We start from the raw sequence: 16,339 nt of genomic DNA on the forward strand, positions 1-16,339 counted from the left end.
CTGGGCTGGGCCGAGGACAAGAGGGGAAGAGGGGGTACTGGGCCAGTGAAGAAAGGGAAAGGAGGGAAGGAGTGGGCCTTCAGGCCAGATTTAGGGAGAATGGGCCGCGGGGGAGAAAGCCAGGCCTTCGGGCCGAGAGAGAGAAAGGAGAGGTTTTACTTTTCTTTCATTTTTTTCAGAAGCCATTTGAAATTCATTTAAAAATCCTTTTTTGAATCATTTTGAATTTTGAGCTTAAATACACTCATCACATTAAATAAAATGCCAAGGCATGCATGCTCAAACACATTGCTAACTCCTATGATAATTTTTAATCTAATGAAAAATATTATCTCTCTATATTTCATGAACACAAAAATACAAAATTAAATCATTTTCACTCTATTTCCCAGAAACAATTTTTAGGGTGTTACATACAATAGTTGATGACATTGGTGAAGCTGACAACAAACCTTAGAGTTGAATGTTATTGCATCGAGATGGGATTTTCGATGATGTTGACACTAATAGCAAACTCTTGAGCCGAACTTGATGGCAAGACAGAGTTCGTTTGTCTGAAAAGTCATGGCTAAAATTATTATTCACTGATTTATTATAAGAGAAAAACATACTGACTGACAGAAAAAATACGGCTTAGAAGACAAGCAAACGGGCTCATTAGGATAGAGAGCCTCCAAGAGAGGAATGGTGGGGCAAAGTCCAGGTCAATGTGAATACCGATACCGAGCCCCACGTTCATTAGTGATGGCGTGGCGGTGATGTTGTCGTCACAAAAGCTCTCATCAGTGATGAGCCCCTCGAGTCTGAGGCGATGAAAAGATAGGGGAAGGCAATAGCTAGTGGAGCTGCAGCCTCCTATTTTTCACGTGTGTCAGGCAAGACTTGTCCTCCAATAGGATTTGATCGCGATTGCACACTCCCCCTACATTTGAATATAGTGGCTCTGGAGCCTGTTTGAATATTTTGAATATCAAAATATGAAAATTAAAATACATTAGATCCTAAAATATTCTAAATTTAAAAAACAACTAAAAATTTGTAAATCTTTTGAAACTCTACAACTTTAATATAAGTTTCATCTGCATCCATTTTAGTTTAAAAAGTTATGAAATTTTTAGAGATTACTCAAATTAGATGCAGTTGGTTTGTCCATCTGCTCTAGAAATGTCTCTATCTGCAGACTCCTATAACTACCAAATAGAAGTTGTTTCTAGGATGGTAGGAAACATCACTAATCTATAAAAAAAATTCAGAGATGGACCATCACTACGACCTTTTATAAAAACTAGGTAGTATATGCTCGTGCGTTGCTACGGGACAACTAAACTTTTATACTGAAAACACATGGATCGCACAATAAGATTACAATAATGCCTCACAAATTGTTTCTGGTCCAATAATAAGGGCAAAATTGTTTCTTGAAATGTAGCAACTTACATCTAGAACATGCTCATTCAACTTTTCTCTTCCTATTTCCATCACTTTTTTAATTGCACCCACCAAATGGCAGATATTATATACTTGCAAATCTGAGAGGGCATTACTGAGATTTTCTTTAAATGGGTTCTGAGGCCAATGAAATCTAACCATCTACAAGGAAGAAACACTTGATGAGACACAAGCGCATAGAATGTTATTTTTTCCCTTAAGGGTAAATTTTCTAGGGACATGTAAGTGGTTGATAACAAGTAGGTTATTTTCTAGTACAAAACTCAAGGTCCCCTTAATACCCTCTGAATCTCTATTGAAAAACAAAAGTGCGGTTTATAGACACAAAGAATTCCCTACCTAGAATATGTTGTGGGTGACCAGTATCATTCTATATAAGGCCTCTAGTGTTTTCCTTGACGATGCCCAATTTGATACGTCAGAGTGGACGACAGTATCTTTCCCTTTGCTCCATCACTTCGCGACCCGCTGGGCCTCCGCATTGAGAAGGCAGGGTGTGATGGCAAGTGTGGTGATGAAACATTCAGATGCATGCTGAAGCACAATATGTTACCTTCATCTGGTTTTAGGTCATATTGAAGCAGAAAAATATGCAGGGCAAGAACAATGGATGTACACACTGAAATCCAGGCAAGAGCAACATATAAGTAGCCATTGTCCTGAAATATCACATACCAGCATCTGAAATTAATGAAGAATTTCGCCAGCAAATTTCATTTATTTTACTTTCTTGTATTGCAATGTAGTGAACTAAACAACTTCATACAAAAAAGTTTGACTATTCTTAGCAGTTACCTTTTTTGATGGTTTAGCCTTTTGTCAACAACGGGCTTATCGAGAATCTCCTTCCCTTTGCTCATCTCCACTGCCAAGCCTTTCTTCATGGATGCCAACAACGATTCTTTGTTGTGATATACTCGATGGTTGTTGAGGAACATAGGTGATAACATCAATCACCAATAGTGTCGTGAAGGCTTATGGTAGAGTGCCACCTCCACATATGGCCCAATCCCTAAAAGAAAAGTTTCATTCAAACTTCCAAGAGAAATTTATGCAACAATGCACGAACCAATACTAACATTTGCAGGCACAATACCAACTTCTAAAGAGTAACCACATTCTGCTTGATTTCGGCAGCGTAGGGTGTGGCGTCATTCTCCACTGCTTGGGCACCACCCATATCTGAGCCTTGGGAACGTTCCTGGTGAATGGACCGATGAAGATTTTGTGTTTGTAACTTGTAAGCGAAGGTCAGCAGCACATGAGTATGCTTAAGCTATTTTCAGGACATATTCCTAATAGACTTGCCGTCAAAAAGTATTTCCACCAGGTGGATTTCTTGAGATCCGTGTTTTTACTGGATCAAATGATTTGAATAAAAAGCATGCCAATTAATATTTTTTTGTGACGCCTAGCAATTGCAAACTGAGTGAAAATGCAAACGGAGTATCTTTGTAATCGAACAACAATCAATGCTGCAAACCAAAGAACTACTCCTGCCCAATGTCATCTAGTATAATAGTATTCTTGTTGGGGAATGCGCTCTCGCACTCCTTACGATGCACGAGGAACCTGCTCACCTAAGACTATTAAAAAAATGCCCCGTGGCGGCGGGGAATATCCCGGCATATCCTTTCGCTATGGTCTACTGACTACAAGTCATTTAAGTAATTTCACACTACGAGCTCCACACGCGCTCCAAGCTCGGAATTCCATCCTGTCAGGACACGAACCTCCGGACAGACGTCGAACCTTCGGCCCGGAGGCGTCGAAGGTCCCTTGGCTCGAGGGCGCCAAAGGTTCCTTGTCGTCTCAGCATCCTCAGACATGCTTTCTCCCATCGTCCGACGTGGGGGACATCCGAAGGTGTTCTCCTTCATTCCTTGTGGCCTCAGCCACCGGCTCGGTTCCTGCAATCACCCAGCACTACACAAGACGTGTTACCGTTAGTTCTACCCAGAACCTTCGAGCCATAACAGCCGAAGGATCACAGGACGGAGGTTTATGATGAAGGCAATCCTCCGGAGCGACCAGTTAGGGGAAGGCAAGGTTGAGCCCGCAACAATTTTGCAACCCATTCCATTTAGTAGATTGGAATTGGACAACCAATTCTGTACGTCAACCTAACACGCAAGGAGAGCAGGGAGCCACTTTGGAGAGAACATTGGTTCCAATAGAGCAGGAAGGGAGAAGAGATGGCATACCTCATCAACAGAAGGCGGTGCCGTGGTTACATAGTTGAAACTTACCCATGCGCCGATGTCAGTGGCAGCGGAGGCCCCCAGCACAGGCCGCGGGGTTTTTTTCCCTATGAAAACCAAATAGGAAACAAAAGACAATACACGATGATCAGCTCATTTTTTGAAGGCAAGTTAAGAAATAGCGCTTATATGCTGAAACATTGGTAAGAGTCATAGTAATCTTAGCTTGTACATGAATTAATCAGTTTGAAAGAAAAAACAGTTCTAGAATCAGGAGGTAGCCATTAGGAGTGTGAAAACTGAAAATGAACATGCATTTTTTATTCCAATAAACTAAGGGTAAGTAGAGATTATTATATATAAATCAATGATACACAAATTGATCAATCAACTAATCAGCTTCATAACCTATTAGTGCAAAAGCATTAGTTTTTACCATTGTTTTTTAAAAGAAGCAAAGCTTCACTGCAACATTATTATATATAAAAGAGGTGTTCGGAGGGATGGAGCACGAGTATTCTGAGAGAGCATGGTACCTTCCTTGGAGCCGGACTGCAAGAGACATTAGATTGAGTAGGACAACCGCTGGACATGGAAAAACGAAGGAGTAAATATGAATCATCTTGCGTCAAGAGAATCTACAATCAAATAAAGGATAAAAGAAATCATCCAATTGGCCTCCAAGCTGATGGTATAGAAAAGTCTCAAAATACTGCAGAAGCAAGAAGAGGAGTCACCCAAAAAATAGAAGAAAATGGTAATACAAAGTAAGGCTCACATAGTAAAATTCAGAAAAGGATGTTCTAATGTAAATGAAGATCCGAAAAGGTAATATTTTTGGGCTTTTTCCTTTTCATTTTTATTAAAAGAACAAAAAAAGACAAGGTGAACTGATTAGGAATAGCAGACAACCGAAATGGACGAAATTTGCTGAAATTCGGACTGTCTCGGTCGAATCCCAGATCCTTGGCCGTAATCAGAAGAGTACAGTGTAAAAAAAGGGTGAAATGAGAACGTAGCATACGTGGACAAAGATCAAAATAATAAATATTCTGCAACAGCTGGTGTGCCACGAATCGCTTGGAAGTACTTCTTGCCTAATGAAGTTAGGTTAAAACACATATGTTACGAAGTTTGAATGACATGAAGTAAATAACAGCTAAAAATGGCAGGTAATATGTATCGTATGTGATGGCACGTTCAAGCAATGGATACTACAAGCAATGAATGTGTGAGGGACAAAGTAAGGCTCTTATAATTTCTTATGCTTGTCGGGGCGGAAACCACAACAGGATTATCGGCCGGACGAAGCCGTTATAAGTTAGATTATGCAAACAGAGATAAAGCAACACAGAATACAAAACATGTATGGTAGGCTTCATATGAGATATTGACGATTCAGGAGCAGTGATTGTTCCTAGGGATACATCCTTCCTGTATGGTGAAGCTTGATGCACCAGTTGAACTCTCTGTCTTTAAATGAACTGAAAGCCAATGCACTGCAGCAACAGCTAGAGTACGTCCTGGCTAGGCAATAAACCATCAAACAATTTCAGAAAACTGTATGGAACAACCAAATCCATGGAAGGGTTTTTTCGGGATCAGTGATTCTACCTAGAGATATATCTGCCTGAAAGGTGAAGCTGCCACACTCTTGTCTTTGGATGAACTAAAAGCCAATGTACTGCAGCAAAAGCTGGAGAATGTCCTGGTTAGGCAATAAACCATCAAACCATTGAAGAAAACGCTAAGGTATAGTCTCGATCTATCAAACCATTTGCTGCTTAATACATGTGAATAACAATCATAGTAATATAAGATAAGAACGAATGATCGCAGCCATTTCTAGATAAGCACCGTACGTGGATGTTGGGCAGTAAGAACACTCTGGGTGTCAATCATGACCCGCTTTTTCCGAAGCAAGGGTGAGGCGATTCTGAAAGCAATCACGTTCCCGACCGTAGTCTAGGCCGCCGCGACGGTGACCTAGACCGCTACGACGGTGATCTCTGCCGATCACTGACGTCCACGCCCTGCTTCTGACCTAAGGTTGGAACCGGACACCGCAGATCACCGGTTAGCCGTCCTTGGCGCCGTCGACCATCAATTCCCCTAGGGACTAGCGCCGCTTAGGAACCCTAGGTCGGGACCCGTTTTTGTGACTGCACCATCCCAGACGTGCAGCTTCCACAGTTTTCCTCTCCGATCTGCCCACATGGCGCCAGTAGGAGATGGAACTAAGGGGGCCGGGAAGGAGAATCCTAACCCCAGTGTGATAGATCTGTTCCATCAACTGATTTTAACGGAGCAAGAAGAAGCTGTTGTGGAATTCAGCGATGAGGAAGATGAGGAGATATTGCCGCAAGAAGAGTGGTTGCTAGTGGGGAAGGTGCTATCCCCAACCCCTATCCATATGACCACGATCCGTTCGGCAATAAAACCTGCGTGGGGGAACCCAATGGGTCTCAAACTCCGCGTGATTGGTGAGAAGGTGGACAACATGTTTATAACGGAGTTTGGATGCAAATCAGACCTGGAGAGGGTTTTAGCTGGTACACCTTGGATTGTTGGAAGACACGCTGTTATACTGAAAGATTATAATGAGAAATTGAGTGCCTCTGAGATTGTCTTTGATCGTATGGAGATTTGGGTAAGGATCCCAAACCTACCACTTGGATGGATGAACCAAACCAGGGGCTCTCGGGCCATGAGTTTGATCGGTCCAGTGGTGAGGATGGATGTGGACGATGATGGCAAGGCTAGTGGGGCTTTTCTGAGAGCCCGGGTTGCTATCGAGATTGATAAACCCCTGAGACGGGGAGTACTGCTGCGTATGAGCAAAGCTGAAGAACCTCGGTGGTTTCATGCTCAATACGAGAAACTCCCTTACTACTGTTTCGGCTGTGGAATCATGGGGCACTCGGAAGTGGAGTGCCTACATCCAGGGGCGCGGGATGATCAAGGGAAATTACCTTATGATGTCGTGTTAAGGGCACCGGAAGACCGGAAAAAGCGAAGGCAATCCTTTGCTGGAGCAGCTGCTGAGTCTTTCGGTAGTGGATCCTCCTCAGTGTCAAAACCACCGAGGGCACATGCGAGTCGCTCAGGCGATGGACGGTCCTCGATGGGTGATGAGAGCCAACATATCTCCTCAGAGTTTGTGGGCGAGACTGAGGAGCAGGAGGAAGTGCAGTCACCACTTAAGAATAAAACTGAGAATTGGGGGAGGTTAAAGGAAAAGGTAAACCTAGTGAAGGGGTGTGTCGTGAGCTGGTCATGCAGGATTCTGAGACCAGGCAACCACCGCCACGGAAAAGGAAGTCAAAAGGATCTGGACAGAATACTCAAACACCAGACCTGAATATTCCATTGGAGGGATCAACTGCCATTGTGCCAGCAGGGCTGGGAAACGTTAGAGTGAATCAGCTAGGGGGGAGCGAGGAGCACAGTGGGAGTAGCATGATCGAAACTTTGAAGAAACAAATTCGGGGAACCAACCAAACTGCGAGATCGGCGGCGACTGCGGAAGGCAGTCCCCGCCGGGCGCCATGAAAATATTATGTCTGAACTGCCGGGGTCTGGGGCGACTCGAGGCAGTTCAAGAGCTTCGTAGCCTCATAGAGCTACATCGCCCTTGGTTGGTGTTCTTATCGGAGACTCGTTTGTTTTTTGATAATGTTGATGGCTTGAAGCGATCCCTAGGGATGGCTCATGGCATAGGGGTCAGCTGTTATGGCAGGGGTGGAGGTTTGGCACTACTTTGGATTCGTGAAATTCTGGTGCAGTTCCAAAGCTGTGACAAGCTCCACATTGATGTTTTGATCTTGGACCATAGTACAGGAGAAGCTAAATGGAGATTCACGGGTTTCTATGGCGAGGCACGAAGGGAGCAGAGGCATAGAAGTTGGGAGTGTCTACGGTATCTCAAGGCCCAAAGTGACCTCCCATGGCTCTGTGCAGGAGATTTTAATGAATGCCTAGAAGCCCAGGAACAAATTGGGGGGCAGACTAGATTAGAAGGACAGATGGAGGGCTTCAGAGAAGCCATATAGTTCTGTGGTCTTTCTGATTTGGGTTACATTGGACTGCCTTTTACCTTGGATAACAGACAAAAGGGGGTACATAATGTGAAGGTTAGGCTCGACAGGGGTTTGGCGTGTGCAGCTTTTCACAACCTGTTTAATGTGCGTGTCTGGCATGTGCAAACCACTGAGTCAGTTCGTTGCAGCCTCGTCATTGAATGGGACTAGGGAAGGCAAAGGCGACATAGAGGGAGGCGGCGTTTTCGATATGAAAATATGTGGCGTCGCGATCCATCTTATACCCAAACGGTGGAGACGGCCTGGCAACAACAACATGTGAATGCTTCAATGGAAAGCCTCGCTCGCAATCTGGGTAGGCTAGGTTCTTCTCTTTCAGCATGGGACCAGTCCACCTTTGGGTCTGTCCGAATCAAGCTGGCTCAGCTCAGAAAGGAGCTGGAGAAGGTGCGAGAACAAAATATTGGGTGTGGCCCAACCAGAAGTGAAAGACGTTTGATGAAGGAAATTGTTGAGCTACTCTCTAGGGAAGAAGCGATGGAAAAGCAATGTTCTAGGGTCGTATGGCTGAGGGAGGGGGATCGCAACACATCTTTCTTCCAAGCTAAATCCAAAGAGAGAGCAAAATCCAATAGGATCGTTGCTCTGAACTGCCCGGATGGTTCTCTGGCTACAGAGCAGCAGGAGCTGGAGAGAGTGGCACGGGAATTCTACTCGGACCTGTTCACAGGCCAGGAAGACCTGGAGCTGGAGCCCATCCTGGACCATGTTCCGAGAAGAGTGACTGATCTTATGAATGATGAGCTGATAAAACCCTTTTCAGAAGAGGAAGTTGAGAAAGCACTGTTTATGATGGGTGCTAATAAGGCTCCGGGCCTGATGGTTTTACTGCAGGTTTCTACCAGTGTCATTGGAAACTCCTGGGACCGAGTGTCACCAAGGGAGTGTTGGATTTTCTTAATGGTGGGGAAATGCCGGAGGAGGTGAACAAAACGACCATTGTGCTCATACCAAAGGTAAAAAACCCACAGGACATGAAAAAATTTAGGCCAATATCTTTATGCAATGTTCTATATAAAATTTGTTCCAAGGTGTTGGCTAATCGACTCAGACTAGTGCTGGATGAAGTTGTGTCCGAGGAGCAAAGTGCTTTCGTTCCTGGGCGTTTGATTACAGATAATGTACTAATCGTCTATGAGTGCATCCACTACCTGAAAAGAAAGAAAGGGAAAGCTGGTGCATGTGCGGTCAAGCTAGATATGGCAAAAGCGTATGATCGGGTTGAATGGGACTACTTGAGGCAGATTATGCTAAAGCTTGGCTTCCATACGGCTTTTGTCTCATTGATTATGAGATGTGTGAGTTCAGTATCTATGGCAATCAGAGTTAATGGGGTTCTCACAGATCGCCTCAGACCAAGTAGGGGTATTCGGCAAGGAGATCCAATCTCCCCCTATTTATTCCTGCTGTGTGCTGAGGGGCTATCATGCTTACTGAAGTCTTTGGGACCGGTGTATCTCTCCAGAGGTGTGCGCGTGGGTGTCCATGCCCCCTGGATTTCACACTTACTCTTTGCGGATGATTGTATAGTGTTCTCAGAAGCATCGCAGAGGGGGGCTCAGAGACTTCATGAGGTGCTTGAGACCTACAGCTAGGGATCGGGTCAATTGGTGAATCGAGAAAAATCAGTGGTATTCTTCAGTCAAAACTGCACCGATGACATGAAGAACTGTGTTAGGCAAACTCTGAATATAGGACAGGAAGCCTTGGCAGAAAAATACCTTGGCCTTCCAATGGTTGTGGGGAGATCTACTACTGAGGCTTTCGAATTTATGCCATCAAGAATAAGAAAGGTTATTAGGAATTGGAGTGGTAGAGAGGCAAGCCAGGCTGGCCGAGAAATCCTTCTTAAGTCAGTGGCCCAAGCAGTTCCGACATACTCTATGAGCTGCTTTCTACTCTCCGAAACTACTTGCAGGAAAATGAAAGGACCAATTGCAAACTATTGGTGGGGAGGTTCAGCCGGTGGTAATCATCTCCATTGGCAAAGATGGGAGAGACTCACCTACCCAAAGGAGATGGGGGTATGGGGTTTCGTGATCTCCGAAATTTCAACTTATCAATGCTTGGGAAACAAGGGTGGAGACTACAGACGAATCAGGATAGTCTGTGTGCTAGGGTGCTCAAAGGAAGGTACTACCATGATGGGGACTTCTTGACAAGCACAAGAAGGAAGCATGCGAGCCAGACCTGGAAGGCAATCCTAGCAGGACGGGAGGTGTTGGCGCAGGGCTTGATCAAGAGAGTTGGGGATGGGACTCTGACAAACATCTGGGATGATAGGTGGATCCCGAATCACTTTGACGCCAGGCCATTAACACCACAGGATGGCCATGATGTTGTGCTGGTGTCAGACCTCTTGGATCCAGATGGTCGCTGGGACGGAGCCAAAATTCGCCAAAGCTTTATCCCAGTTGATGCTGAAGCGATACTACACATCCCACCTCGACCTCAGGTTACTGATTTCTGGGCATGGGAACCTGAAAAGCATGGCTTCTACTCAGTGAAGTCTGCATATAAGATGCTGGACAGAAGGAGAATCAGAGAGGAAGTGGTGAATACGGCGAGTGTATCTGAGCACGACGTCTGGAAGAAAATATGGAAACTGAAGGTGCCACCGAAAGTTTGTACATTTTGGTGGAGGGTTATACAGGAATTCCTCCCTACTCGCCAAATCCTGCATAAGAGGCATATAGAACCAGTTCCAAACTGTGAAGTCTGTGGTGCACAGGAAGAGACCATAAGACATGTTTTATGTGAATGCACAGCTGCGAGGGCTTTCTGGGCTTATGCTAAATCACTGTCAGGTGTCAAGCTTCTTGAGCTTCACCCGGTATCATGGGCATATGATCTAGTTGATGGTAAAATTGTCTCCGGGGAGAACCAGACGATGATCCTGTCAGGGATGTATTCACTTTGGCTGCAGAGGAACAAATGGAAACATGGAGAGCAAACTCGTCCAACCAGTCAAGCTGTAAGATGGGCCATAGATTTGGCTTATGATCTGTGGAATATGTCAGCCATGGTGGATGGAGCAGAAACAAGTTCAGTGAAGGGAGGCCATACCCAACGCTGGGAATGCCCGCCTGAAGGTTGGCTGAAATGCAATGCGGATGGAGCTTTCTATGAAGACCAGTGGCAGGGCGCAACGGGAGCGGTGTTATAGGATGAAGCTGGTGACTTTGTTCGAGGAGGCGCCAAATGGTATGGTCATTGTCTCGATGCTCTGAGCATGGACGGCTTAGCGTGTAGAGATGGATTATTGTTAGCAAGACAGGTGGGTGCACAGCGGCTCTGGCTGGAAACTGACAGTCAGGAGTTACTGAAGCTATGGCAAGCAGGAGACAATCAACGCTCAAGCATCATGGCTATTCTGGAAGAAATCCGGGAGTTGGGTTCATTGTTTCTAGATTTTAAATTCTCATCAATTAGTAGAAACTGTAATAGAGTAGACCATTCTCTGGCTAAGCAGGTGACGGAGTCACAGGTCGGGTGGTGGCAGCAAAAACCGACTTGTGTGGCAACACTCCTAGTCTCTGATTGTAATCCCGGTACTTAACAGTGAATGAATCCCATTTGTGTCGCAAAAAAAGGATGTTGGGCAGTAAAAGAAACATGGTTCCAATATAGTGTGGAAATCAGCAGAATCCTAGTTGGGGATATCAGAGGAGCCATCGCCCACTCGGTAAGGAGTCAATATCGCATAGGTCTCTTAGACTATCACTAAAAACATATAAACCGCATAAAATTAGCTGCTGCGACACAATTCTTTTTGGAGTATCTATAATCCAAGAGCAAGGGTGGGAAGAAGGGGAGACACATGATCTATAAAGGTGACAAATTTCTAGTAATTAGAACCAGAGATGGTTATAATCAAAGATTGGGGTCCTGTGGGGAGCACAATGAGAGATCGAGTTAACAATGCGAGAACAAACAGGGGCGCACCTAAGAATCGCTATTCTCCCACGAACAAATAGCTGAACAGTCGGCGTTTGAGCTCGACGACACCTGAACCTGGGAAATCTGTGGAATCAAAGACAAACCAGAGGGAAGCAAGGCCCTGGGTCAACATGGATTAGGATGTGGAGGTATAACGCGACAGTCGGCACCGGTCGTACCTGTGTGAAGGGAGACCGTACTGAGCAAACGCTGGTGACACCGACGACGACGGCGACCGCCTAAGCAAGTGGGCGGGGAAACCAGACCGATGCTCTGGCATGTGAAGCCATCGGCGACAGATGACGAAGCCCCTAAGCCTGAGCCTATCAAGACTGGGGGCTGCTGCTGCTGCGCTAAGCACAGGGGCACCAGCGACAAATCAATGAACAAACCACCATGCCTATTATCAGATGATGAAGATAGGGTGACAGAACTGAGATGTGATCAAGCCATGGGCGGCGGCGGAACAGAAGTGAGACGGGTTGGGAGCAGCAAGGCAGCAGAAGGGACGCTACGGGGAAGGCCTGAAGCACGGGTCGCAAGGAGCCGGTGGCGGTGGCCAGGCGCTGGTGGAGGCCATGCAGGATTGGTAATGAGAGCTGGAGCGCGTGACGGGAGCTGATTGGGAGCATGCTTTCCTTTGTTGCGGGACGTGGCCTTCACGCGACGCAGGAGGAAAACCTTTGTGGGGGTATAAACCCCTATACCCTTACGGCTGGGCTAGGGCCAGGAGGCTTGGCCCATCACGAAGACAGTCCGAGGTTTGATCCAACTGCTTGGAGTTTCGCGCAAGGAAACAAGACGTGGAGATCAAGCCAGATTCTAGTCGGTTAGAATAGGAATTGATATCGTGCTATCTATGGCAATTGTAACCGACTAGGATTAGTTTCCAGATCTGTAACCCTGCCCTCCGGACTATATAAGGAGGGGCAAGGGACCCCCCTTAGGACACATTATCTCTTAACACAATCCAATACAATCAGACGCAGGACGTAGGTATTACGCCCACACGGCGGCCGAACGTGGATAAAAAGCTTGTATGTGTCTTGCGTCACCATCAAGTTCCTAGCTAGCGCACTGTCTACCGATAAACTACTGTCGTGGGTATACCCCAAGGTAGACTGCCGACTAGCTTTCGTCGACAGTGGCGCGCCAGGTAGGGGGTGTGCGTACAGCTCTCTCAACGAACAAGATGGTCATCGTTCAAGCTTCCGCGGCCGTGCCTCACGTTCACCGTCGGCCAGATCACGTGGACGACTCATGGCGGCGGCCTCACGACCACGACTTCGGAAGAAACCTAGATCCAATCTGGGGCGACAGCGGCGTCGATTCCGATCACGCCGACACCAAGCACTCGACCTCCTCTCCCTCGTTACAGGGGAAAAAAGGTCGACGACTCGGATCTTTTCTAAGCCCTTGATCGCGCCGATCTCAGGCTCCTTGAAGCTTCCCGACTAGTAGATGGGATCTCGCACCGATCTGATCAAGTCGCGCTGACAGACTCTTTCGACTCCTACCGGCCAACTCGTGTCGTCACACATGAACAGCTGGGGACGTCTCTGACAATAACGTCCACCCCCACGGGGCGGTCCGTCGAGTTCAAGGCAGACCCAGACCAGAGTCCTCCCTACAGACTAAACAACTCGGCCGTTCTCTACTCACGGCACATCCAACCCCTTTTCAACGGGGCGGGTTGGTCACCGAGACAGAACAGTTGACCAGCTCGCCATTACGTCAATATGGTGTCGATCCAAGTACTACCGAACGACCAGGCTTCCAGCACAAACTCCAGCACAGGGTCCATCCCCACCGAGGTTATAAACTCTGAGAACGAAGATTACGACCTGGATTTACCACCGTATCCTCCGGGTTTCTCTCGCTTCCCAGTCTTTCCGCCCCGGCGGGTAGATCTTATCTTCAATGTCAGCAACGACAAACCGTTCGTCGATGGAGAAATAGACGAGCAGAAGCAGCTCCGTGAACAGCGCACAGCCGACCGTGCTCGGTGACGCGTGGATGAGGAACGGCAATTTGCGCCGCATAACCTCAGTGACGCTTTCGACATGGTCGGAGATCAGCAAGTCTACAAAACGCCAAGTGCTAACGTGGATGTTGCTATGGCAAACCTGGACCGACTCCCTGATACTCCCGAGTGCCAGGGCGTCCGATCCAGCGTACGCGCACACCTGATCGCCGCGATGGGACAGACAGCCACCTTACTCAAAAGGGTCCAAGCTATCTCCTACACAGAGGTCTCTTCCGACCAGACTCCTCGCAGCCGGACTTCACCACAACCCAGCGAGCACCACCGTAGCCGCTCCCCCAATAATCGTAGGAAGGATGTGGGGCGTGGCAACCGTGGTCGGGACGCCGGCGGCTACCGCGAGCAGAAGCATGGGTGTGGTCAGGAAGTAAACCAGGACAGGGATCTACGATACAACATCCCTCCCAAGGACGCCCGGGACCGCATCAACAGGCGCGCCACGGAAAGAGCGGTGCACGAAAACTTGCGGCGCATTGAGTACGATGCCGCGCACAGCCCCCCTGGCCTGAGATAGTTTTTTTCACACCTTCGCCAAGTTGTATGGCCCCGCAACTTTAAACTCGAGAAGCTTAAAAAATACGACGGCAAGGAAAACCCAGAAAACTAGATCACTCTCTACGAGATTGCAGTCCGTTCAGCAGCAAGAGATGAGCACGTCATGGCTAACTACTTCCCAGTTGTCCTCAACTAGGCTGGTCATCAGTGGCTCCTTGCCCTGCCCGAGGACTCTTTCGACTCTTAGGAAGAACTGCGCCAGGCGTTTATCGACAATTTCATCACTACCTGTGAGCAGCCTGGGAACAAGTACGACCTCGAGAGAATAAGGGACAGGAAAAACGAGCCTCTGCGCGATTACATCCGACTATTCTCGGATATGCGTCTTAAAATTCTGAAAAATTCTCACAACGAGGCCATATCCGCTTTCATCAAAGGGCTACGCTTCTAGGAAGCACTGAGGAACAAGCTACTGCGCAAAAGGCCGACCACGATGGCTGAGCTCCTTGCCACGGCAAAAAACTACGCTGATGCCGATGACGCAGAAAAGCTCATCCGAGAGGATGTGAGAGGTCCCGACTAGCCTCCTCGACGGGACGACAGTCGTGGTCGTTTTGACAATAGGAACCATCGTCGCCCAGACAACCGCGACCATAGAGAAGGTTGGGATAGGCGGCGTGACAATCGCGATGACTTCAGGGCGCTTGACCACGACCACGAGGTGAATACGGTCAAGCGCCCCAATTGGTGGCGAGACTACCAGGAAGATTACAACAAGACGTTGAAGGGACCGTGCCAACTCCACCCCAAGTCCAATCACATGATGGAAGAATGTGGTGTCCTCAAAAGCATCTACACGCAGCAGGCTGCTCAAGACGATTCTGCCAAGAAAAACGGGAAGCAGGACGGGCGTGGTCACGAAGACGAAGACGACGACCAGGATAGGGACCCACGACACCAGTATGTCAGTCCCACCGACGTGGTCCACTCCTTCTTCGGAGGCAAAGTTTCCATCAAGTCTAAGCAAGAAAGAAAGCTCCTGAAGAGAGCCTGCCTCAATGTGGACAGCACAGACAGTCTGATCGCCGATCCAAAATTTTCACCCTGGTCGCACAGGGAGATCTCCTTCAGCAGGAAGGATCAATGGGCCGCCATCCTAGAGCCAGGATGTTTCCCTCTAATCCTGGACCCTTGCATCAACAGCGTCAGATTCGAGCGCGTGCTCGTTGACGGGGGAAGCTCCATCGACATCCTCTTTCGCAACAGCTTGCATGCCCTCAAGATAACCCCGACACAGCTAAAGCCGTATGACGCTCAATTCTGGGGAGTTCTGCCAGGTCAAAGTTCAGTACCCCTCGGACAGATAACATTGCCTGTCCAATTTGGAACACCTAACCACTTTCGAACTGAATTTGTCAACTTTGTGGTCGCCGACTTTGACGGCACTTATCATGCAATTCTAGGCCCACCATCGCTGAGAAAGTTCATGGCAGTTCCACACTACTCATACCTGGTCCTCAAAATGCCAACAGAGAAGGGCGTCCTAACTGTCAGAGGCAATGTCTATACCGCATACACTTGCGAGGAGGAAAGCTTCAAGATCACCGAAGCAATCGACCTCTCGATCCGCATGGCAGAAACCGCAGCCCAAGCCGCGTAGCTTCCACCCGACCAGCTTCGACTACCCAAGTAGGAGACTCCAAGGAAAAATTCAAAGTCCAAAGAGCATAAGGAGGTACACAGCTGGTCGACGGTAGCCCTGAGAAGACGGCCCTCATCGGGGCCAACTGGGACCCTAAATAGGAAGACGCGCTCGTCAGGTTTCTAAGGGACAACGTGAGCGTTTTCGCATGGAAACCCGCAGACATGCCCGGCGTCCCACGAAACCTGATCGAGCACTCCTTAAACGTCTCGAAGACCGCAAGACCCATCAAGCAAAAACTACGACGGTTCGCTCGTGACAAAAAGGAGGCTATTAGGACAGAAATAACACGGCTTCTAGCAGCCGGATTCATTAAAGAAGTGTATCATCCCGATTGGCTTGCCAATCCAGTTCTTGTAAGAAAAAAGAACAATGAATGGAGAATGTGCGTTGATTACACTGATCTCAA

The sequence above is a fragment of the Sorghum bicolor genome, chromosome 5 (genome assembly GCF_000003195.3).
Source record: "Sorghum bicolor cultivar BTx623 chromosome 5, Sorghum_bicolor_NCBIv3, whole genome shotgun sequence".
NCBI lineage: Eukaryota > Viridiplantae > Streptophyta > Magnoliopsida > Poales > Poaceae > Sorghum > Sorghum bicolor.